At 37.4% G+C, this 23,504-nt stretch overlaps 1 long non-coding RNA gene and 1 pseudogene across 8 annotated transcripts; one reads left to right on the top strand and one right to left on the bottom strand.

Moving 5' to 3' along the window:
* LOC110907930 overlaps window positions 1-512 on the bottom strand; it is a 61,434-nt pseudogene extending 60,922 nt beyond the window's left edge.
* Window positions 513-3,640: 3,128 nt separating this feature from the next.
* On the top strand, window positions 3,641-18,263 carry LOC110907929. 8 transcript variants are annotated; one of them, XR_004872685.1, is made up of 12 exons: window positions 3,641-4,027; window positions 4,391-4,508; window positions 4,629-4,708; window positions 4,811-4,946; window positions 5,045-5,299; window positions 5,402-5,481; window positions 5,552-5,616; window positions 5,737-5,852; window positions 5,944-6,010; window positions 17,319-17,516; window positions 17,598-17,962; window positions 18,071-18,263. It is a non-coding gene; the product is annotated as an uncharacterized LOC110907929 (long non-coding RNA). The 8 variants fall into 8 exon arrangements; XR_004872683.1 differs by having other exon boundaries at window positions 5,045-5,197; window positions 5,300-5,481; window positions 18,071-18,262; XR_004872684.1 differs by having other exon boundaries at window positions 5,045-5,088; window positions 18,071-18,261.
* Window positions 18,264-23,504: the final 5,241 nt, after the last annotated feature.

The raw sequence follows: 23,504 nt of genomic DNA, 5'->3' as shown, positions 1-23,504 counted from the left end.
AGCTGTATGAGAATTTCACTTTAACAGTTTATTGATAGTTAAATGAGTTGTATATATAATCAATCATTAGTTACTGAATTTTATAGCACAATTTACCTTCCAGCATCTTCCGCGCCAAACTGAACATCATTACAACCCAAACTCCTAGCATATGCCACCATGGTCCTAGCCTTTTCAATAACTTGTTCCTTAGACATCTTTAACTTATGCTTCATATGAATCTCACTGGTGGCTATAAATGTTTGAATCCGCGGGTATTTGGCATACCTAACAGCCTCCCATGCTTTATGAATATCGTTCTTGTTGCACCTCGCAAGGCCCAAAATGACGGGGATATGACCATCATTAACGGCGGCTGAGTTACCGACCTCTTGTGCTATCAACTTAACCGTTTCTAGATCGGCTTTGTTGGAAGCCAGAAACCCTGCTTCGATTATGTCAACGCCTAGCCTTGCGAGTTGATGGGGTGCAATGGCCAGTTTTTGTTTCGGGGTCATTGAGGCTCCGGGTGCTTGTTCACCGTCGCGGAGAGTAGTGTCGAAAATGCGAATGCGGTTAGGGTCTTGGATATGGTGAGGAATGTAGGCATTGTTAAGGGTGCATGTGAAAATTGAGAATGATTTTCGGGGTAGGGTTTTTGATGGTTTGAAGTAAGAGAACGTACGGGTGGTGGTGGCGGCAATGGTGGGGCCGCGGATGGTCGAAGAAAGGAAACTAGAGTTGTTAGAGCATCCACAATAGGAGGATTTGTTGGTGTTTTAAGGAGAGAGAAAGTGATGTGGAGGAGAGAGAGAGAGTGATGTGGAGGAGAGAGGGTGTAGAGATGTTTGTGGTGAAGAATGAGAAAAAAATGGAGAGAGAAAAGTTATGTGAGTGTAGAGAGGAGAGAGGAGAGAGAGAAGAAATGTGTTTGTGAGAGGGGAAAGTGAGAAAAAGATGGGGATTGGTTGGGCAAGTGTCACCTTGGCATTAGAAAAAATATGAAAAAACATCCCTTATTGGGGATGCTCTTAGAGAGAGAAGTCGCCATGCAAACAATGCTTTATTTTTTAGTTAGTGATCGAATGAGAAAATCTGATAAACTTTGTATAATGTTGGATTGTAGATCACTATATATAGACGATTAGATGGTCTTTTTCCGAATAGTTAGGTGTAAGTTTGTGATTTCTTTTGATTTTCCATCAAATTATTATTATTACTATATATTAATAAATGAATTATTATTAGTATATATTAGTATATATTAATAAACTAAATGAAATGAATAGTGATTTTAATATTATATAAACTAGGTTATAACCCCGTGTATTACACGGGGTTGAATAAATAAATTTTATATACTAATAATAAAACAATATATCTTTAAAAACCTCATTTCTTTAAAACCACGTGTATTACATGGGTTGAATAAATGTAATATTATCTACCAAATAATAAAATAATACATCTTTAAAAAACCTCATTTATTACACGGGTTGAATAAATGTAATTTTATATACCAAATAATAAAAAAATTACATCTTTAAAAATATGCGCATTACATGGTTTGAATAAATGTAATTTTCTGTACTAAATAATAAAAAAATATACATCCTTAAAAAACCTCATGTATTGTACGAATTGAATAAATCTAATTTTATATATCAAATAACAAAAAGTTATATCTTAAAAAACCTCATGTATTACATGGGTCGAGTAAATGTAATTTTGTATAGTGAAAATAAAAATAGTTAACATATTAATACAAAGTTTAGTTTTCGTGATAAAAATAGATTATTCTGTTGTTGCAAAATTTATTGACGAAGTCTCAATAAATTTGACTCTTTATTTAAAACTACGTAAATGTATAAATGATAAATAATATTAGTTAATTTTATTTTAAGTTTCGTAAAATCTATTTATCTATTTGATACCAAACTAAACAAAACGTTCAAATATAATTAATTCAAATAAATAATATTATAAAGAGTAAATTACAATTTTGGCCCCTGTGGTTATATCACTTTTACCCTTTTGGCTCAAAAAAGAATCTTTTAACATCTGAGCCCCCAACGTTTTTTTTCTAACCCTTTTAGCCCCTAAAAGTAAATGGATGGGGTTAGTGTTAGGGGCCAAATGGATTAGAAAAAAAGACGTTGGGTGCTCAGATGTTAAAAAATTTCTTTTTGGGCTAAAAAGGGTAAAAGTGATATAACCATAGGGGTCAAAATCGTAATTTACTCTATTATAAATGAGAAGGAGATTAAACTAAATAATAATTATCTATAAGATATTAAACTAATAATATTTAGTAAGAGGGTTATCTATAATATAAGATATTAAGTTAAATAATATTTAGTATGAGGGTTATCAATAATTAATTAGAAGAGATTAAATTAAAATAATAATTATCTATAAGAGATGGCCTAATATGATGACAAGTGTCCCGAAAGTGGTTTCTTTTATTATATAGTATAGATATATAGTTTTTTTAATACTTCTATTATTTTAATATTATAATAATAATTATTTTCTTTACTTTTGAACTTTACTCCTCTTTTTAATATCAGGGGTTGGGATAAGTTTCGTGTCAACCGGTACGGTCCTGTTAGGTATCAGTACATGAAGGTAAAAACCGACACTAATATAGAAAACGTCAAAAGTTGTTGCCGAATTGATATTGGAAATCTTTTGGTTCGGAAAATTTAGTGCTGCTACCCGGTAACATTTGATCATCACTGATCACGGTTACTGTACGAACAACGGTATCATACAACTTTTTCTGTTGATTTTTTTCAACTTTTAATTTCTTCTTTTTATAGTTTCAGGGGTAGGGATGAGCTCGGTGCAACCGATACAGAATCGGTATTGATACCGAAAATACCGGTTACGGTACCAGTATATGAAGGTAAAAAACGGTGTGAACCGTTACCAGGAACGCCAAAAGTCGGTACCGAATTGGTACTTAAGATCTTTCGGTTCGGCAAATTTGTCCGGTACCCAGAACAATTTGCTCATCTCTGACCACGGGTTTCATACGAACAATATCGTTACCATACAACTTTTTTGGTTGATTTTCTTTCGGTTATCTTTTAGTGTTTTTTCTACATTTTCTTTTTATTCTTGTTAGCAGTTCCGTTCGCAACACGCTCATAGTAATTTCAAAACACATGTAAACACAGACTAAATAACAAAAGAAATTCACCGCAACGCGACGAACGTCTTTAAACCTAGTTATAATAGATAGATTATTATTATTAATGAATACTACTTTTAGTATTATAATAAAATACATGTATGATTCTGTTAGGTATTGGTACAAGAAGAAAGGCTGAGGTGTCAGCTAGAGAGCATGTCCAACAAGACTTTTCTTATGTCATCAATGATGAGGTGGAAGCTAAAGAGAGAGTATAGTAACATCATAATTCAAACCACTGCCCCACTTTAAAATTTTAAAGGTGGCCCACATTCACCAATTCAAAGATCTGCCCACATATACAAAAGGACAAACCACTGATGTTCATCCACACTTTAAATATCTGCCGTTAAAACCTCTGTTGATATTCAAAATTCAAAATCTTGACTACAAATTTAAAATTTAAACCATATACATATATATAGATGAAATCTGGCTCCACTTTCAAACTCACTTTCTTTGAGCAATTGAACTCTCAGCTCTCTCTCTCTCTCTCTCAAACTCACTTTCTGTCTCTCTCTCAACTCTCTCTCTCTCTAAAATTCAAAATCTGGGCTCCGATCACAAATTTGAAGAACACAAAGCTTGACTTCTGATGGAGTTGGTTCTGCTGTTCACAAATTTGAAGAACACAAAGCTCCTGTTCTATGTCCGATCGAAATCCAGCACTCCACACTCCCTGCTTCTCTACCGCAACCGCTCAACGCCGCCGTGCTCCGCCGCTGCCGGCATCGGACTGCCTGACTCGCTCCATAATGCCGCTACCGCTCCGCCATCGCCTGCCGCCTCTCCGGATTTCCGATTGCTGACTTTCTTCTCATCTCGATACCGTTTGAATTTCGAGTAACTGAGGTTTTACGCTACTTCCAATCTATTAATTGCTAAAATTTGTTAGTAATAATGAAATTGAATCTCGAAATTAGTTTATTGTGCATTTGAAACTTGAAATCGTATATGTGTTGCACAGAGTAGTATGTAATAGAGCTAGGGTTTGCTGAATCTTCATAACGAAATCAGTTTAACTATTCGCATTTATTCAGCACACGAAGCAATTAAGAAACAATGTATTTAGGGTTTTGCACTATAAGATTAGATAAATATCTTCAGTAAAAAAAATCAGAATGTTTGCTCTTAATGTGGTCAGTTACTTTTACTAGATTGTACTATAAGATTAGATAAATATCTGCAGTAAAAAAAAATCATTGTTTGTTACAGGTGGCTGATGTAGTACTGCATGAAGGCCAAACATTTGATCTCTCCATGGTTTTGCACTTGGTGACAATTTTGTGTGACAGGGAATCATATGAACCAAAAGGCTTTATGTCTATTATAGGTCACTTACTACTGTTTTTAATACAAGTAATGTTTTAATATGTAAAAAAAAAAAACCTCCATAATGCAGAATAATGCAGAACTGAATATTATATTATACTCTTTCTTGGGTTTATTTTAGGTACATAAATCACTTGCGGATGTTATTGGTTCCTATTCGAAGTGGATGTCTTCTTACATAACTGATGCCAGACCATTGCTGTAAGGAAATTCTTCTTTAAAATTGGATAAATGTAGCACTTACTATATTATTTTAGGCGTTTTTATCTTCCTTCATGCTCTTAACTGATATATTGTTTTCAGTTTATTTTTTGCAGCTGGTATGTCAGAACCTTTATGCTCACACGCGTGTGCAACTGCTTTCCAGAAGTTTTGCGAAGATGCTACTGCGGTTATGCACAAACCTTATACCTTAGAAATGTTAATGTGGATTACAGAGGTTATAACTTCTAAACCTTATACCACAAACAGTTTTTTTTTTTATTATTTTTTTAAGCTTCGGTATGCTGATTTATTTATTATTTATAACAATTTCAGGGACTGGAAAAATGGCACTTACCTTTGGATCTATTAGCAAACTTGTATGCTTTCTTCTTGTCCTTATTTTGGAAAAAAAGTGGTTTAAATTTTTATTTTTATGTAGCAATAATTGTAACTTACATTTTTATTTTTATCTCCATCCATGCTGAGGTGTTTCAGACAGCGATATTCCATCCATGTTTGAATTTTTTTTCTTGCATAACAGGAGATTTCACCTTTTTATTATTGGAGATTTCACCTTTGTGTTTGTAGGTGTTTCAGACAGCGATATTCCATCCATGTTTGAATTTTTTTTCTTGCATAACAGGAGATTTCACCTTTTTATTATTGGAGATTTCACCTTTGTGTTTGTAGGCTTATACTATGAAACTGAAAGCAGAAGTCCCAGAACCAGAACCGAAAGGGAAGAATCAAGAACTGAAGAATATCTTATTGTATGAATCATTGTTTTGTCATTGTTCTTATAAATTAAGACTCGGGATTGACATACTTTCAATCTTGCAGGAAAGATATGTTGAAGATTCAGAACATTAGAAGAGTTGGGTACAAAATAGTAACTAAAACATACAGTAATATGTTTTGCTTTCAATCTTTTTTTTATTGCATAATACTTTCATGATTTCTGATCTGTTAGCTTTTATTATTGAATATATGTTTCTTTATTGATCTATTTGTTTGTTGTATATTAGGTTACAAGGTACAACCATGGCTTTCTTGAGTAGAGCTGGTAGTATGCTAAGGCAGAGTGTAAGTAAGCACATACACATCAACCATGAAATGTCAGTGGCAAGCTTATCTATGGGAGGTAATCTTAAATTAAATAACAGTTGAATAGCACTTTTCATGTTAGGTTCAGAAATCTGTGTTAATAGTTATGTTCATGATTTTTGTTGCAGGATTGGAATGGGCTACAGGTGATATGAGCTTGAGAGAACCTTTTAGCGTATGGGAAACTCTATGAAGGTATGGATGTTAAAACAGTGTAGAACAAGATGCATGTAGAATTTGGATATGTTAGACCTTTACAGTTGGGCTTTTGAACATGAATTTGTTGAGGCAGGTAAATGAGATAAAAAAGTTGCTTTACACTATCCTTGGGATGTAAATGGGCATTCTCATGTTGGTGCATATGATTAGCTTTATTTTTATGAGTTGGTGATGAGTCGAAACATCTACGAAAGTCCGGAGATACATTGGTTAATAGCATTAGTTATTTGACGTCAATTTCAGTATCGCCGGGTTTAAAATTGAATTTAAGTTATGTGATAAATTTCTCATACCTATGTGCAAACTATTGTTGGGTTAAAACAAGCGATTTTTTTTAAGACTTGTATTCGAATAAAAAATAGTTATAATAAGTGTTTGAGTTATTTTTCTGAATATTATACGTGAGAGCTATTCAGGGGAAAATAAAACAGTGGTTGATACATCTGTTGACTTTGGCAACAGATGTTTGAAACTGTAACACCCCGTGTTTTCGAATGTCAAAGTCAAAGTCAAAGTCAAAGTCCAAGTCAACTTTGACTTTTTTTGACTGTAAATAGTCTATTTTCAGTTTTATTTGTATTATGTGGAGTAAGTGTTGTAATCAGAAAGAATCGAAGGAATCGAATGTTTTAACGCGAACCGACTTACGACTGTGAATAGTAAGAAGTAACAATGCGATAAAGTGAACTAATCAGTAATCAAACCGATCTAGCTATCATCGAACCCGAATCTCGAATTACGCGAACTTTGGTTGTTGTTACATGTGTGTGTGCCTTATGTGTTACCTGTGCATGTTTACTGTATGTTTTGTGTTTTGTGTGGTGATCAATCGAAACTCGAATCAAAACTCGAAACTCAAATCGAATGCAATCGAAATCGAACTACGACAAATGGTAACGTTAGGATAGGGTGAAGTATAGATGATTGTATGTTAGATATAGTAGTTGGGACTGAAAATAATTTGAATAGGAAACCCTATCGTACTCGTATCGTCTTCAATCGAAATCGAAATATCGAAAATCGTCGCACCAAACACTCGAACCAGGTTGCTATTCGATCAGGCTGTCAGCCGATCGAACAGCCCAGCCGATCGACCAGCCCTTTTCTCTTTTGGAGCTTATAAATAGGGCTGTCATTGTCACTCTTTACCACTTTTGGAAAGCTCTGACCGACCAGCCCGTGCTCCTCTTCTTTTCTCAGATTTCTTCCATTTCCGGTAAGTTTCCACCCTAAATCTTGTATTTTCTTGATCAAAACATGCTCCTACACTTTTCTATCTTTCAATTTTTGATTTCTAACCGTGAAATCACCAAGATCTAGGCATTCTTGGGTGATGTCATCATGGTGTTATTCAAGAACACCATATTTTGGCTTCAATCCACCATGAATGGCTCGGATCTACCGGCCGATCGAACAGGCTGTCCGAACGAATTGTCCAGCCGAACGAACAACCCACTCGATCGAACCAACTGTTCGATCGACCAGGCTGTTCGACCCAGTTACACTTGTTTCCATTTTACGTGTTATTCATCGTTATGCTATCGAACTGTTCAGGCTAACCCTACTCAAAAGCGCTCCCTTCAATCCATCAATCAATCGCTGTGAGTATACTCGATCCCTTTTTTCTTTTAGCACCTTTGGGTGTTACATACGTTACTTATATCAAGAACACAAATCGATCACACTACTCAAACTACTTGAACGCTAACCAATGTGCATGTATTACGTGACTAAATGAATGCTAGTTGATTGTGTTTACACGTGGAATGCTGTCTACCTGCCTTAACGACGTAGTACTATAGTTTGGACTCAGCACCCGTTTACACGGGGGTTGTTAAGGACAATTACTTGCATGGATTACGATGGTAACCATGTATTGCGAACCGTCTCGGACGGTCAACCCGCAGTCACTGGTATCGATAGGTCCATGTCGATAATTAACATGCCTCGTTTTCCTCTGTGTACGTGCTGGTTATGCGTAAACTATTTTCAAACTCTATATGCTATTATCAAACTTGTATGCTCACCTTTACATTATGTGTATTGACTTTATTTTAACGTATGTGACAGGCAATTAGGATGCTTATCTGCTAGGAAGGCGAGCTAGGAATAAGCGCCTAGAGCATAGTTGTCCGTAGATCTTGCAGAATCGAGTCTCTAGAAGCATTGAACAATATTTCTATTTTATTTAAAATCTGAGTTGTCGGAACAAAATATTTGACTAGATGCTTGTCTGTAATAACTTGTTTTATTGTTTGGGATACGGTACGGGACGTATCATTTAAACTGAATAGTAATGAAGGTTGTTATGGAAACTTCTGGACAATATGTTTCGCTCAGTGCCATGCCCCGATGATTTCGCTATCGGTTGGGGTGTGACAGATTGGTATCAGAGCCATAACTATAGGGTCCGGGTCGCTGTCTTAGAGACCTAGACTATAGTTAGGAACCAACAGACCAAGCTTAGGTGTGCTATATTCCGATGTTCTTCGCTATCACTGCACTCGAATTTTCGAATAAAATCAAGCAGTTTGGTCAGGATTAGGTGTGAAAACCGCAAACTCCCAACTAAATTACTTGATCAATGCCAATTTTATCAATTTGTCCATGACTTCCTCATTATTTTCAATAACGAACGGGGAGAATTATACCAAATCAGGAGTGAAATCCATATTTTGATGAATAATCCCCTCGAATTTTACTAAAACAAGGAACAAATTGCTAAGCCAGGGGTGAAACCCGAATCTTGGCAACCCATTCCAACTTTTACTCATCTCACCAAAGTCTCGACGGACTCCAACGACCTGAACTCACAAGTATGACCTAGGGAATATGCGCCGAATGCCCAAGAATCGAGGCAGAAACGCAAACCCAAGAGTCGAAAAGTGACGACAAGTCTACTGCGAATAGTCGAATCGCTTTGGGTAGTCGATGTCTAGTAGCCGCACACAATCTATTTCTCGATTTTATGTGTTTCGATTCTGAGCCCGCAACCGCAGACTCTGATGATTCGTTGATTTTATGTGTTTTATGTGAGATTACCTGTTTATGTGTTTTATTTTGATGAATCGTTCGATTTTTGCTATCACTTCGATCGACACACACGACCCGCATTGCTCTTCTATCTCAAACGGTAACAAGTCGCTGCAATTCTAGACGATACTATGCTAGGACATACGCTATACTATGCGGTACTCGATATGCTATACGATTATGTGATACTATTCGATATACCATACGCGACCGCTATGTACGAACGATACACGAGCCTTGAATGATAGGATCTTGAGGCAATCAGAATGCTATATGTGCTTACAGGAGAACCCCGTGCTTAGTGCTTCTGTGTTTAAATGTGTATGTGCTTCTATGCTTACGTGTCTCTGTGCTTTACTTGCTTATGTGCTTTTGTGATTACGTGAATCTGTGGTTATGTGCCTACATGTTTATGTGATGCGTGTTTCGACGTGATTCTAAACTTTAGTAAGTAGTAGACGTGTGAGGTGAGATTCGATTTGTTGTGTCTGAGACATACGACGATGTCTGTTGCAGACCATGTCGTCATCTGGACACCGAACCCCACTCACTCGCCAAGAGAAGAGAGACAGGCGTCTCGCTACTATCATCGCCAAAAGTGTGGCAAATGCTGTGAGCGATGTCTTTGAAAACGCCAGCAAGTCATCTGAGGAGTCGCGAATCGATGCTCCTAAGGATACCAGCAAGACTGGGTTCAGCTTTAAACAGTTCAAGGCATGCGGACCAAAGGAATTCACCGGAGAAGATGGCCCAACAGCTATGTTTCAATGGTTCGATTCTATCGAAGTCACTCTACGCCAAAGCGGCTGTCCAGAAAATCTCCGCACCCTCAATGCTACAGGCGTCTTCCAGTCCCGAGCTTTAGACTGGTGGACGGCCGAACGAAACAAACTCGGGAATGATAAAGCTTATGAGCTGACATGGAAGGAGCTGAAAGCTATCATGATGGACGAATTCTGCCCTCCCCATGAACGCCAAAAGTCGGAGGACGAGTTTTGGAACATAAAGCAGAAGGATGGAGATAACGCTGCCTTGACTGCACGCTTTAAACAGCTCAGCATCATCTGTCCCGATCATGTCAAGACGCCAGACATGGCCATCAAGAAGTATATTCGAGCTCTACCCGATTGTGTTGCTTATTTCGTTCATGCTGCCAAGCCATCATCAATTGAAGAGACCTACCTGCTTGCCGCGGAGATCAATGACAAGCGGGTAAAGTCTGGTTTCCGGGATAAGCATACCAAGTCTCTGCACCAAGCCACCGCCACGTCAACCGTCGACACCACCACTGCTCAACCCTCCAAGTCGTCAAGAAGAAAGAAGAAGCACAACAACAACAGCTCCAGCAACAAGAACTGTGCTGTGACAACGACTGCTGCCCCTCTGCAAGCCGTACCGGCTCAACAGCAATCTCACCATCGACAAGCTCCAGTGATCAATGCGCCGTTAGCTAAGCGCGCTTACACAGGTCCCCACCCGCTCTGCCCGACATGCTCGTACCATCATCCGGTGGGAATCGCCTGTCGTTTCTGCGCCCACTGCAACCTCTACGGGCATTTCACTGCGAACTGTCGCCATGGTCCCCGTCAAGCCCCAATTCAATCCGCCGCTCATCAAGCTCTACTTCCAGCCCCTCAAGGCCAACCTGCAGCTTAAGCACCCGCGGTCAATGCTCGAGTCTGCTTTGCATGTGGTGATTCAAACCACTTTGCAAACATGTGCCCGAACCGGGTTATGAAACAAGAACCCCATCAGCAGCAGCAACAACAGCAGCCTCAGCAGCAACAGCAAGCAGCCCGTGCCAGAACCTTTAACATCAACGCCCGTCAAGCCCAGACTGACAACAACGTGGTTAATGGTACGTTCCTTGTGAATGGTATTTATGCATCATGTTTGTTTGATACTGGAGCCGATAACTGCTTTGTGTCGTTTGAATTCGAGAAGCTCCTTAGTCGTAAGCATTCTTATCTCCCCTCGTCATTCGAAGTCGAAGTTGCTACTGGAAGAACCGTCGCTGTTAACTCTGTTCTTCGTGATTGTACCTTAGATCTCAACAATCACCTCTTCCCAATCGATCTTATTCCAATGCAACTCAGAAGTTTTGACGTCATAGTAGGCATGGACTTTCTTCGCGAAAACCATGCTGAAGTTGTGTGCTTTGAGAAGATGATTCGATTCTCGCTTGCGAATGGTGATCTATTGTGTGTGTACGGTGAAACAGCTTCGAAAGGTCTTCAACTTATGTCATGCGTCCAAGCTAGCAAGTATCTCCGCAAGGAATACGGCGCTTTCTTGGCCAACATTGTAGTAGCAGAGAAGGAAAAGAAAAAGAAGGTTGGAGTCAAAGACGTCCCAGTGGTTCGTGAATTTCCTCAGGTGTTCCCTGATAATCTTCCTGGATTACCGCCAAGTCGTGATATCGACTTTCGTATCAACCTTATTCCTGGAGCTAACCCTGTTGCTAAAGCCCCTTATCGACTCGCGCCATCCGAAATGAGGGAACTCTCGAACCAACTCCAGGAGTTACTTGAAAAAGGCTTTATTCGCCCGAGCACCTCTCCTTGAGGCGCACCAGTCTTTTTCTTCAAAAAGAAGGATGGGTCGTTCAGGATGTGCATCGACTATCGGGAATTGAATAAGCTGACTATCAAGAACCGTTACCCTTTGCCTCGAATCGATGACTTATTTGATCAGCTGCAAGGTGTCAAGTGTTTCTCGAAGATCGATCTACGGTCAGGCTATCATCAGTTGCGCATACAAGAGGAAGATATACCCAAAACAGCCTTTCGCACTCGATACGGCCATTATGAGTTTGTTGTTATGCCTTTTGGTCTAACCAACGCACCCGCGTTTTTATGGATCTGATGAATCGCGTGTGTAAGCCTTATCTTGACCGTTTCGTCATCGTGTTCATCGACGATGTCCTGATTTATTCCAAGTCGAAAGCCGAACACGCGCAACATCTACGTTCGATTCTCGAGTTACTCCAGGGGAACCAACTCTACGCTAAGTTCTCCAAGTGCGAATTCTGGTTGGAGGAGGTTCAGTTTCTGGGTCATATCATGAATAGTCAAGGTATTCATGTCGATCCCGTGAAGATCGAAGCAGTCAAAAGCTGGATTACGCCTAAGAACCCGTCTGAAGTCCGATCATTTCTTGGATTAGCGGGTTATTATCGACGATTTATCGAAGGGTTCTCTAAGATCGTTGTGCCGCTTACCGCTCTTACCCATAAAGACAGGTCTTTTGTTTGGGGAACTGAACAAGAGTCTGCTTTTCAAACCCTTAAGCGCAAGCTTTGCAATGCTCCCGTTCTCACATTGCCGGACGGAAACGACGATTTCATTGTCTACTGTGATGCTTCCAACCTTGGTCTTGGTTGTGTTCTCATGCAACGAGACAAGGTTATAGCTTACGCATCTCGTCAGCTTAAAATCCACGAGAAGAACTATACAACCCATGATCTCGAGCTAGGCGCAGTTGTTTTCGCGTTAAAGATTTGGCGACACTACCTGTATGGTACCAAGTGTACGATCTTCACCGATCACAGGATTTTACAAAACATCTTTAATCAGAAAGAACTTAACATGCGTCAACGCCGATGGGTAGAACTTCTTAACGATTACGACTGTGAGATTCGTTATCACCCAGGCAAGGCAAATGTTGTTGCCGACGCGCTCAGCAGACAGAGTTATTTGCTCAGTATTCGCAATACCCAAGCCCAGCACAACCTCGAAGCTCTCATCCGCGAAGCCCAACATGCTTGATTTAACGAACGCACTTTGAAGAAGGAGAGAATTTATCACGATGGGGCTCAGCTTGTAAGTAAGGCAGATGGGATTTTCTATTATCTGGACCGAATTTGGGTCCCTAAGCGGACCGATTTGCGAAAGATTATAATGAACGAAGCCCACAAGTCCTGATACTCTATTCATCCGGGTGCCGATAAAATGTACCAGGATCTTCGTTACAAGTACTGGTGGCTGAGTATGCAACGGGATATCGCTCTCTATGTTGGAGGTTGCCTGACTTGTGCAAGAGTTAAGGCTGAACATCAACGACCTTCTAGCTTACTCGAACAACCTCCAATCCCTATATGGAAGTCGGAGAGTATAGCTATGGATTTCATAACCAAACTTCCACCCACGCCATCAGGTCACGACAGCATTTAGGTTATAGTAGATCGTCTGACCAAATCAGCCCACTTTCTGCCTATACGGGAAGACTACAAGGTAGAACGACTAGCCCGAATCTACACCGACGAGATTATTTGTAATCATGGTACGCCTCGTGACATTATTTCAGACCGTGACACTCGGTTTACTTCGCGTTTGTGGGAAACGTTTCAAGCGGCTCTTGGTACGTTGCTTAACCTGAGTACTGCATTCCATCCTCAAACCGACGGACAGACTGAGAGAACGATCCGTACTCTTGAAGACATGCTCCGTGCGTGTGTCATAGACTTCGGCGGTAGTTGGAACAAATACCTACCGTTAGTCGAATTCTCGTACAACAACAGCTATCATGCTAGCATACAAATGGCACCATTCGAGGCTTTATATGGAAGAAGATGTCGATCGCCTATTGTATGGCACGAGATCGGTTATTCGCAATTAACCGATCCCGAGTTACTACAAGAAACGACTGACAAAATCCTCCAGATCCGTGACAACTTGGCAAAGGCCAGGTATAGACAGAAAAGCTACGCCGATAGAAGACGCAAGCCCCTTGAATTTTACGTTGGCGACTACGTACTCCTAAAGGTATCACCTTGGAAGGGTGTAGTCAGATTCGGCAAGAAAGGGAAACTAGCACCTCGATATGTTGGACCTTTTAAGATTCTGGAAAGGATCGGAAAAGTCGCCTACAAACTCGAACTACCGGAAGAACTCAGTAATGTCCACCCAACCTTCCATGTGTCGAACCTCCGAAAATGCCTAGCTGACCATGATTTGCTTGTACCACTCGACGATCTTCAGGTCAACGAAACACTACACTTCGTGGAGAAGCCTGTCGAAATCATGGATGGCCAAACCAAGCAACTCAGACGCTCACGCATTCCTATCGTGAAAGTCCGATGGGAAGGCAAATGAGGCGCGGAGTTCACTTGGGAACTCGAAAGCGACATGAAGGCCAAGTACCCGCAGTTGTTCAAATGAAGATCTGAAGCGTCAAATTGGTAATTCACGGTGCTGTGCAGCTTCGAGCCTAATTTCGGGACGAAATTCCCTAAACAAGGGGAGGCTGTAACACCCCGTGTTTTCGAATGTCAAAGTCAAAATCAAAGTCCAAGTCAACTTTGACTTTCTTTGACTGTAAATAGTCTATTTTCAGTTTTATTTGTATTATGTGGAGTAAGTGTTGTAATCAGAAAGAATCGAAGTAATCGAATGTTTTAACACGAACCGACTTATGACTGTGAATAGTAAGAAGTAACAATGCGATAAAGTGAACTAATCAGTAATCAAACCGATCTAGCTATCATCGAACCCGAATCTCGAATTACGCGAACTTTGGTGGTTGTTACATGTGTGTGTGCCTTATGTGTTACCTGTGCATGTTTACTGTATGTTTTGTGTTTTATGTGGTGATCAATCGAAACTCGAATCAAAACTCGAAACTCAAATCGAATGCAATCGAAATCGAACTACGACAAATGGTAACGTTAGGATAGGGTGAAGTATAGATGATTGTATGTTAGATATAGTAGTTGGGACTGAAAATAATTTGAATAGGAAACCCTATCGTACTCGTATCGTCTTCAATCGAAATCGAAATATCGAAAATCGTCGCACCGAACACTCGAACCAGGTTGCTATTCGATCAGGCTGTCAGCCGATCGAACAGCCCAGCCGATCGAACAGACTGTTCGATCGAGCAGGCTGTCCGATCGGGATGCCAGCCGATCGACCAGCCCTTTCCTCTTTTGGAGCTTATAAATAGGGCTGTCATTGTCACTCTTTACCACTTTTGGAAAGCTCTGACCGACCAGCCCGTGCTCCTCTTCTTTTCTCAGATTTCTTCCGTTTCCGGTAAGTTTCCACCCTAAATCTTGTACTTTCTTGATCAAAACATGCTCCTACTCCTTTCTATCTTTCAATTTTTGATTTCTAACCGTGAAATCACCAAGATCTAGGCATTCTTGGGTGATGTCATCATGGTGTTCTTCAAGAACACCATGTTTTGGCTTCAATCCACCATGAATGGCTCGGATCTAACCGATTTCCACATAAACAAGCTAAGATCTACCGAAGATCTAAACATTTACGCGATGTGAAGGATTGAAAGAAGGTATTCCAACTTTCTTTCAACTCTTTTACACTCAATGCCTTCAAACCGGTAGAAACGGAGCTTGAGCCAACTCACTAATCATTCCAATGGTTGTGTGATTCAAGATCCGGATTCTATCTACGAGGTTCACCAACCTCGGGTTTAACGTCAAACCACCATTCCGAACCGTTCACTGACCGGATTTGGGTGATTCCTGTCCGAGCAGGAGGAACAAGTAAGAACGAAGGTTCCCTGGTTAAGCTCGTTGTCAAACTACCTCAATATAACGTCAAATAACCAGAACAGTCAAATGTTAGACGGACAGGCCGACCAGGTCAGGATGCTGGCCGAACGGTTAGGCTGTTCGAACGAACAGCCCAACCGATCGGACATGTCAGTCGATCGACCGGGCCAGCCGATCGACTAGCATATGGCCCCACAACTTAACAATTTCATGAAGTATGGTATTGAACGAGGTACTGTTCGATCGAACAGCTGTTCGTCAACATTACTTCTCGGATCATGAGATACTATGCTTCAACACTTAGTCGATTTTTCAATTCGTTAGTTGTATAAGGAATGCCACCCGAACGAGCATGCTATTCGATCGAGTAGGCTGTTCGATCGAGTGACATCCTGATGAGGACTACTACTGAAATTCCTAACCGATCGACCTGAAAGGTAAGAACACTTCGGTGTTCTCAAATGCTATAACGAAAACTTCAAAAGGACAAGCCATCATACACAAACACATCCTTCACAAAGGAAGAGACAATCCACTCGAACAGTCCAGCCGATCGAGCCTACCGGCCGATCGAACAGGCTGTCCGAACGAATTGTCCAGCCGAACGAACAACCCACTCGATCGAACCAACTGTTCGATCGACCAGGCTGTTCGACCCACTTACACTTGTTTCCATTTTACGTGTTATTCATCGTTATGCTATCGAACTGTTCAGGCTAACCCTACTCCCAAGCGCTCCCTTCAATCCATCAATCAATCGCTGTGAGTACACTCGATCCCTTTTTTCTTTTAGCACCTTTGAGTGTTACATACGTTACTTATATCAAGAACACAAATCGATCACACTACTCAAACTACTTGAACGCTAACCAATGTGCATGTATTACGTGACTAAATGAATGCTAGTTGATTGTGTTTACACGTGGAATGCTGTCTACCTGCCTTAATGACGTAGTACTATAGTTTGGACTCAGCACCCGTTTACACGGGGGTTGTTAAGGACAATTACTTGCATGGATTACGTTGGTAACCATGTATTGCGAACCGTCTCGGACGGTTAACCCGCAGTCACTGGTATTGATAGGTCCATGTCGATAATTAACATGTCTCGTTTTCCTCTGTGTACGTGCTGGTTATGCGTAAACTATTTTCAAACTCTATATGCTATTATCAAACTTGTATGCTCACCTTTACATTATGTGTATTGACTTTATTTTAACGTATGTGACAGGCAATTAGGATGCTTATCTGCTAGGAAGGCGAGCTAGGAATAAGCGCCTAGAGCATAGTTGTCCGTAGATCTTGCAGAATCGAGTCTCTAGAAGCATTGAACAATATTTCTATTTTATTTAAAATCTGAGTTGTCGGAACAGAATATTTGACTAGATGCTTGTCCGTAATAACTTGTTTTATTGTTTGGGATATGGTATGGGACGTATCATTTAAACTGAGTAGTAATGAAGGTTGTTATGGAAACTTCTGGACAATCTGTTTCGGTCAGTGCCATGCCCCGATGATTGCGTCATCGGTTGGGGTGTGACAGAAACCACTGTTGGGTTAAAACAGTGTTTTGTGGAGAAAACAGTGGTTGAAACCACTGTTGGGTTAAAACGGTGGTTTGAAACCACTGTTGGATTAAAACAAGCGATTTTTTTAAGACTTGTATTCGAATAAAAAATAGTTTTCGAAGGACCATGAATTCGATGAGGCATTAATGTTTAGAAACATTAATATCAGATGTATGGAGATGGATTATCATGGAATGATGCAGACGCGACGCTTGATCTGTCCTCTGGCCTAGACAGAGAATGGCAAAGAAGAAAAAACCAATTCCATGCGGTATGCATACACACAAATGCACCGTTTTGAAGACGAGTTCCCGGACATTTTCCGACTTTGTATTGATGATGAAGTAGCAGGTGAGTGTTTATTGTGGTTAGTTTTTGGCTTTTTTCAACTCTTAATATTAGTTTTATTGTTTGTATTTGATGATTTTGTGTTTGATCCGTTTTATAGGTGGAAGGAGTATCTTCAAAATGTATCATTGGAGAAAGCCGGCTGGTATCTTGAACCCTTTACGGAAAACAAATTGTCTTCTTTTGAACTACAAGACATACGTTTGGAGGCAACATGGAACGCTACTTTCGGTATTTTCAATTCAAAACAATGGATGGCTGATTAAAGGTTTTTTTTTTTTTCAAATGTTGTATTAGGGATACGAGTAAAAGTGGAAGACCTTTGTGTTAACATCTGTTGTGAAGAAAAGTTTTGAAATGGTATGGTTGGCAGTGAGTCAGAGGTGGCCTGTTCGTCTTTACGGTCCAGTTGGTGCAGGCAAAACGGCTCTTTTAGCAACTTAGCCCATAGTCAAGGGATTCAAGGTATGAATAAAACTTTTGTTATGTGTAATTACTATGGCAAAGTTGGAGTCTTTATTACTGTAAATAAAACAATTGTGATTATATGTGATTATTTATTTTGACTTCCAGTTCTATCTATTCACATGGATGAGCAAATTGACGGAAAAATACTTATCGGGAGTTACGTATGTGCTGAACAACTGAGACTGGTTCTCTTAATGAAAATGATCTTTATTTGTTGGATGAGAACTACTTTTTTGCTAGTATGTGCTTCGAGGGTTTAGATTCTTTCTAGAACGATTTTGGGATGTATTTTTGTTTTAAGTAACACGCGAAGATGTTTGTTTAATAAAAAATGTGTTCTTCGGTTTAGTTATTGTGTGTAATGAGCTGCTAACAACTATCGCTTACGGTTGAGTTGTAACAAAGTTTGTAATATACTAAATTTGAGTAAAATGGTTTAAAATATCGACGGTTAAAATTTTTCCATATGTAAGTCTGTTACAAATGAAGTGTGTTAAAAGCTTTATTCCTTAGTAATATAACAAATATTTTCTAAAAAACAAAATAATAATAAGAGTTAAATGTCTGTTTGCCTTTTGGTCAATAGTTAATGGAAACCCATATTAGGTTCAACAGTGTTTTGAAGAGGAAGACAGTGTGAGAAGACAGTAGATCTGATTAAGTTAAACATCTGTTCAGACTTAAACAAATGTTCGGCCTTAAACAGATGTTTGGCCTTTTATATCAGAGGTTTGGACTTAAACAGTTGTTTGACCTTAAATAAATGTTTGGCCATAAACAGATGTTTCACCTTAAACAAATGTTTTGCCTTAAACAGATGTTTGGCCTTCTATACCAGATATTTGTACTTAAACAGATGTTTTACCTTAAATAGATGTTTGGCCATAAACAGATGTGGAGCCTTAAACAAACCAAATCACCCTATCATTAGTATAATTTTGTAAAGTAGTTTGCTATCAACATAATAGAATTGTTGTTGAATAAACCTATTAACCATTAGTGTATATCAGTTTTATAAGTCTGCACTAATTATTTTTTTACTCTCTGTCAATATGGGCTATGTATGGTTTTCTAAGAAACTACCCGTGTTTGCACACGGGTCTTACCGCTAGTACTATATAATAAAAGAAACCATTTTGGGGACACTTGTCATCATATTAGGTCATGTTTTATAGATAAGTATTATTTTAGTTTAATCTTTTCTAATTAATTATAGATAATCCTCCTACTAAATGTTATTTAGTTTAATTTCTTATGGATAATTATTATTTAGTTTAATCTCCTTCTCATTTATAATATTATTTATTTAACTAATAGAGTAAATTACGATTTTGGCCCTTGTGGTTATATCACTTTTACTCTTTTAGCTCAAAAAGAATTTTTAACATCTGAGCCCCCAACGTCTTTTTTTTTCTAATCTTTTTGGCCCCTAACGTCTTTTTTCTAACCCTTTTGGCCCCTAACATTTAATGGATGGGGTTAGTGTTAGGGGCCAAAAGGGTTAGAAAAAAAGACGTTGGTGGCTCAGATGTTAAAAAATTCTTTTTTAGGTTAAAAGGGTAAAAGTGATATAACCATAGGGGCCAAAATCGTAATTTACTCTAACTAATATTATTTATCATTTATACATTTACGGAGTTTTAAATAATGGGTTAAATTTATTGAGACTTCGTTAACAAATTTTGCTACAAAAAAATAATCTATTTATATCAATCTAAATTTTTATCTATACTATACTATATAATAAAACATTAATGTGTGACACATGTCGTTAATTGTAGGTATTTATTTTATGATTTTCTCGCCTCACTTCCAAATTTATCTTATATTAATTAAATAAATAAATGAATAATGAGCTCGTACTAAATTTTATCCTACTAAATTTCAAATACCATTCTTCTATTTTTCTAATAAAATATTATCCGAAATTGTAAATTGTTAATTTAAAACATTTTAAATAAAACAAATTATTTATCACGAAAGCCAAACTTTGTATTAATATTAAATATTTTTATTTTCACTATACAAAATTACATTTACAAACTTTTTTATTATTTGATATATAAAATTACATTTGTTTAACTCGTGTAATAAATGAGATTTTTTAAAGATGTATTATTTTTTATTTGGTAAACAATATTACATTTATTCAACCCGTATAATACATGTGGTTTTAAAGATATAATTTTTTTATTTGGTATATAAAATTACATTAATTCAACCCGTACAATATGGTTCATATATATATATATATAACTTTTTGTTATTTAATATATAAAATTATATTTATTCAACCTGTGCAATAAAGGAAGTTTTTAAAGATATAATATTTTATTATTTAGTATATAAATTTATTTACTCAACCCGTGTAATACACGGGGTTATAACCTAGTAATAATATATAACAATAACTGTTCATTCACTTCTTCTTTTATCATATATGAATATGAATCCTATAAATAAAGGAATAAATATAGAGTAACTGATGAATAAAATTAATCAAAGCCTGTAAAGGAGCTTTTTCTTTTTTAAAACCAAAAGAGGCAAGGGAGTCTCTATTGAAGCTAGCGCACTGTGGATTAATAAATAATTAGTGTTACTAAACCTACGTGTTGAGGCGGGGATGCGATAGAAATTCAGTCGCACACTATGACAACCTATACGGATAACCCAAAAAACAAAATAATGTTGTAATGTTAACCAAAATTATATTAGCATGTGTTGGATCTGTTGCTCTGCAGATCAGTTCGGAACATGAAAACGTAACGACGAAAAAGTATGTCGTAATTTAGAGAAATTGTGATCGTAGACCGGTATCAACCGTATGAAAAAAATCACATTGAAATGCCAATAAAAATAAGCATGCTATTTCATTTCGAAATCTAAAGTGAATAATAAAGCCATACGAAAACGAAGAATAGTAAATGAGTAAAAGATAATCTACGAACATGAGATACCGTAATGTAAAATTATTTTAGCATCTCCGTTAAAGCATAGCACATTTTAAGGACCAACAATGTTGGTGCTTTTTCAATATTTTGGATGAACCACACAAAATTTGGAGAATAAATTAGTTATGAATTTAGCAAGAAAACAAGGGAAAAAACATGCACTAGTACACAATACATTTGTTGGTGCTATGGGTTTTTATTTGATGATGTGGTTCCATAAACAATCGCACCTCTATATATAATTTCCACCAAACTAAAGTTGACCAACACCATTTTGGGAACACCCGCACCTTCAAAGATAAAAATAACCATTTAAAAAAGAAAAAAACAATATGGTTAAATAAAACCTTCTTCCCCCAAATTAAACATAATTCACGAAAACTTGTTCCCCCCAAAATTTTCATCAACAAAACCTTCTTCCCCCCAAAGTTTGTTGCGGTGTTGTTTGTTGTGTGTTAGTTAGCATAAAACTCGATTAAACTTTAAAGGTAAATGGGTCAAATTCGGAAAACATGTATATATAATTCCAAAGTGTATTAGCTATTAGTTTTATGTTTTTAAGGGTCATTTTGTTAATGTCACATTATGTTTTATTAGACTGTGTCTACGGATTGGGATGCATGGTTTGAAGAGCTCGGTTTGGGTTCCAAGGTGTATGAAGCAGCCGGTTTGACATTTTTGGGTTGTAAACTTTTTTGAGCTTCATTTGGAAAACCTGTATATTTTCTCAAATTATATAAGTTGCGTGTTTGGTTCGGAAACATGGACTTTCGGAAACGTCTTTATTATTAGTAAGAAATTTTTGTTATTTTTTTATCAGCCATATATATTTGATGAGAAATACAAATGTAAAATCCTGGGATTATAAATTTAAGAAAAATATATTTTATTATTTGAAAAACAGTGGTGCTATCTAAATAATATATGATGCGATAGAAGCTGCCACATGTTGAATTGGTATTTGGACGACATTAAATTAGGTGGTGCGGTTGTTTATTAAGTGATGCGGGTTTCTCGACCGCACGATCAAAGAATGGGATTTAATGGTGCCTAATTTGTTGGTGTGGCCTCAACACCGCACTTCTAAATCAATTTCACCGCACCTCAGAAGCTTTTGGGTACCAGTGATGGGTGAATATAAACTAAAACCAAAGTTCCAAAAGAAAATGAAGAGTATACTGTTAAACATTCTCTTCTTAAATATTTGAGTATAATTGATGATTTGATTGTTAGGTTTGAAAGTTATTACTGACACAAAATACTTTTTTTGAACGGACAACATAATAGCAATCTTAGGGCATCCACTAGACAAACGGAGTACTCCAATAGTAACCTGAGTCCACCATCAATTCCGGGGAAAACCCAGTAACTCACCCGCCTGTAGACACGACGGTACAATTACTGGTAAAACCCGTTTGGCTCAAGGATCAAACTCAGGTTTCTCTGGGTCTCCTATCATTGTTCACCAGTGTCTCACTCTACACCAAGTGGGAGTTGAAACTGCATCTCTCAAGAGAAATGCAAGTCTACCGCCACTTGATCTAGATATAAGATACGAAAGAATAATCTCTTTATCATCTCATATACGTATTACACAATTAAATTATTAAATTCATAAATAATTGATTTGATTGTAAGGTTTCAAATTAACGCAAATTTTAAGTTATGTGAACACTATACTAAAATATATAGGCGTGTGAAATGTGTTACGTTTTTTTTTTTTCTGCATTGTCAATGAAACAGATTTACCATATAAAAATATATGATATGATATTTTATTGAACCAAAAATTAAAATTTGACAAATATGTGTTTCAAAAAACTCGAGTTTTTTTCCCAAACTAGTGTAGGTTGAAAACTTATTTACTAAAATGGGTTAATTGAAAAATATTTACCAAAATAGGTGTTTTTTAAAACTTCATTTTTTTCACTCTTACTCTTATTGAATAAAAACTAATTTGATTGTAGAAATTATTCTTTTCAAAAACATAAGAAAAGAGTTTTACAATAAATAACAAAAATATATATATTTTTTTGTTGGATCGTGATGGTTTGAAAAAAAAAATTAATGCTTCTTTAATTCTGTTATTAATATTTTGTTTTAACTCTTTTAAAATAGAAATATGTTTAGTCTTTGATAAAATTTTTCTACTTATTTTATAAATACTTATTTATAAAGTTTTTTTTTTTCAACCCACTAACTTTACATGTGGTAATAAAATACCTTTTTGAGATTTAACTATATATAATGTGATAAAAAAATATAAGTATGTGGACTGAATTTGAAAAAATAATGACACTTTTAACTAGTTTCTTTTAAAAATTAATTTTATTTAAAAAGAGAAATCTTATATTTTCATCTACACTTTTTTATGTGGTAACCTGAATTAACAATATAACAAAAAGTACGTCCATGGGGCTTAGAAAATTTAATAGTAAGTCTAATTTTATGAAATACTCATCCCACATAAAATCCAATGAACAATACAACCCACAGGTAAAGCCGTAAAGGTATGTAAAATCATTTAAAAAAAAGATATAAATACTTTTTTTTTGAGAAATTAAAAGGAAACATATTTATAAATATAT

The sequence above is a fragment of the Helianthus annuus genome, chromosome 11 (assembly GCF_002127325.2).
Source record: "Helianthus annuus cultivar XRQ/B chromosome 11, HanXRQr2.0-SUNRISE, whole genome shotgun sequence".
NCBI classification, from domain to species: Eukaryota; Viridiplantae; Streptophyta; class Magnoliopsida; order Asterales; family Asteraceae; genus Helianthus; species Helianthus annuus.
Note: the sequence above shows the minus strand (reverse complement) of the source record. Positions and strands in the feature narration are given on the sequence as shown.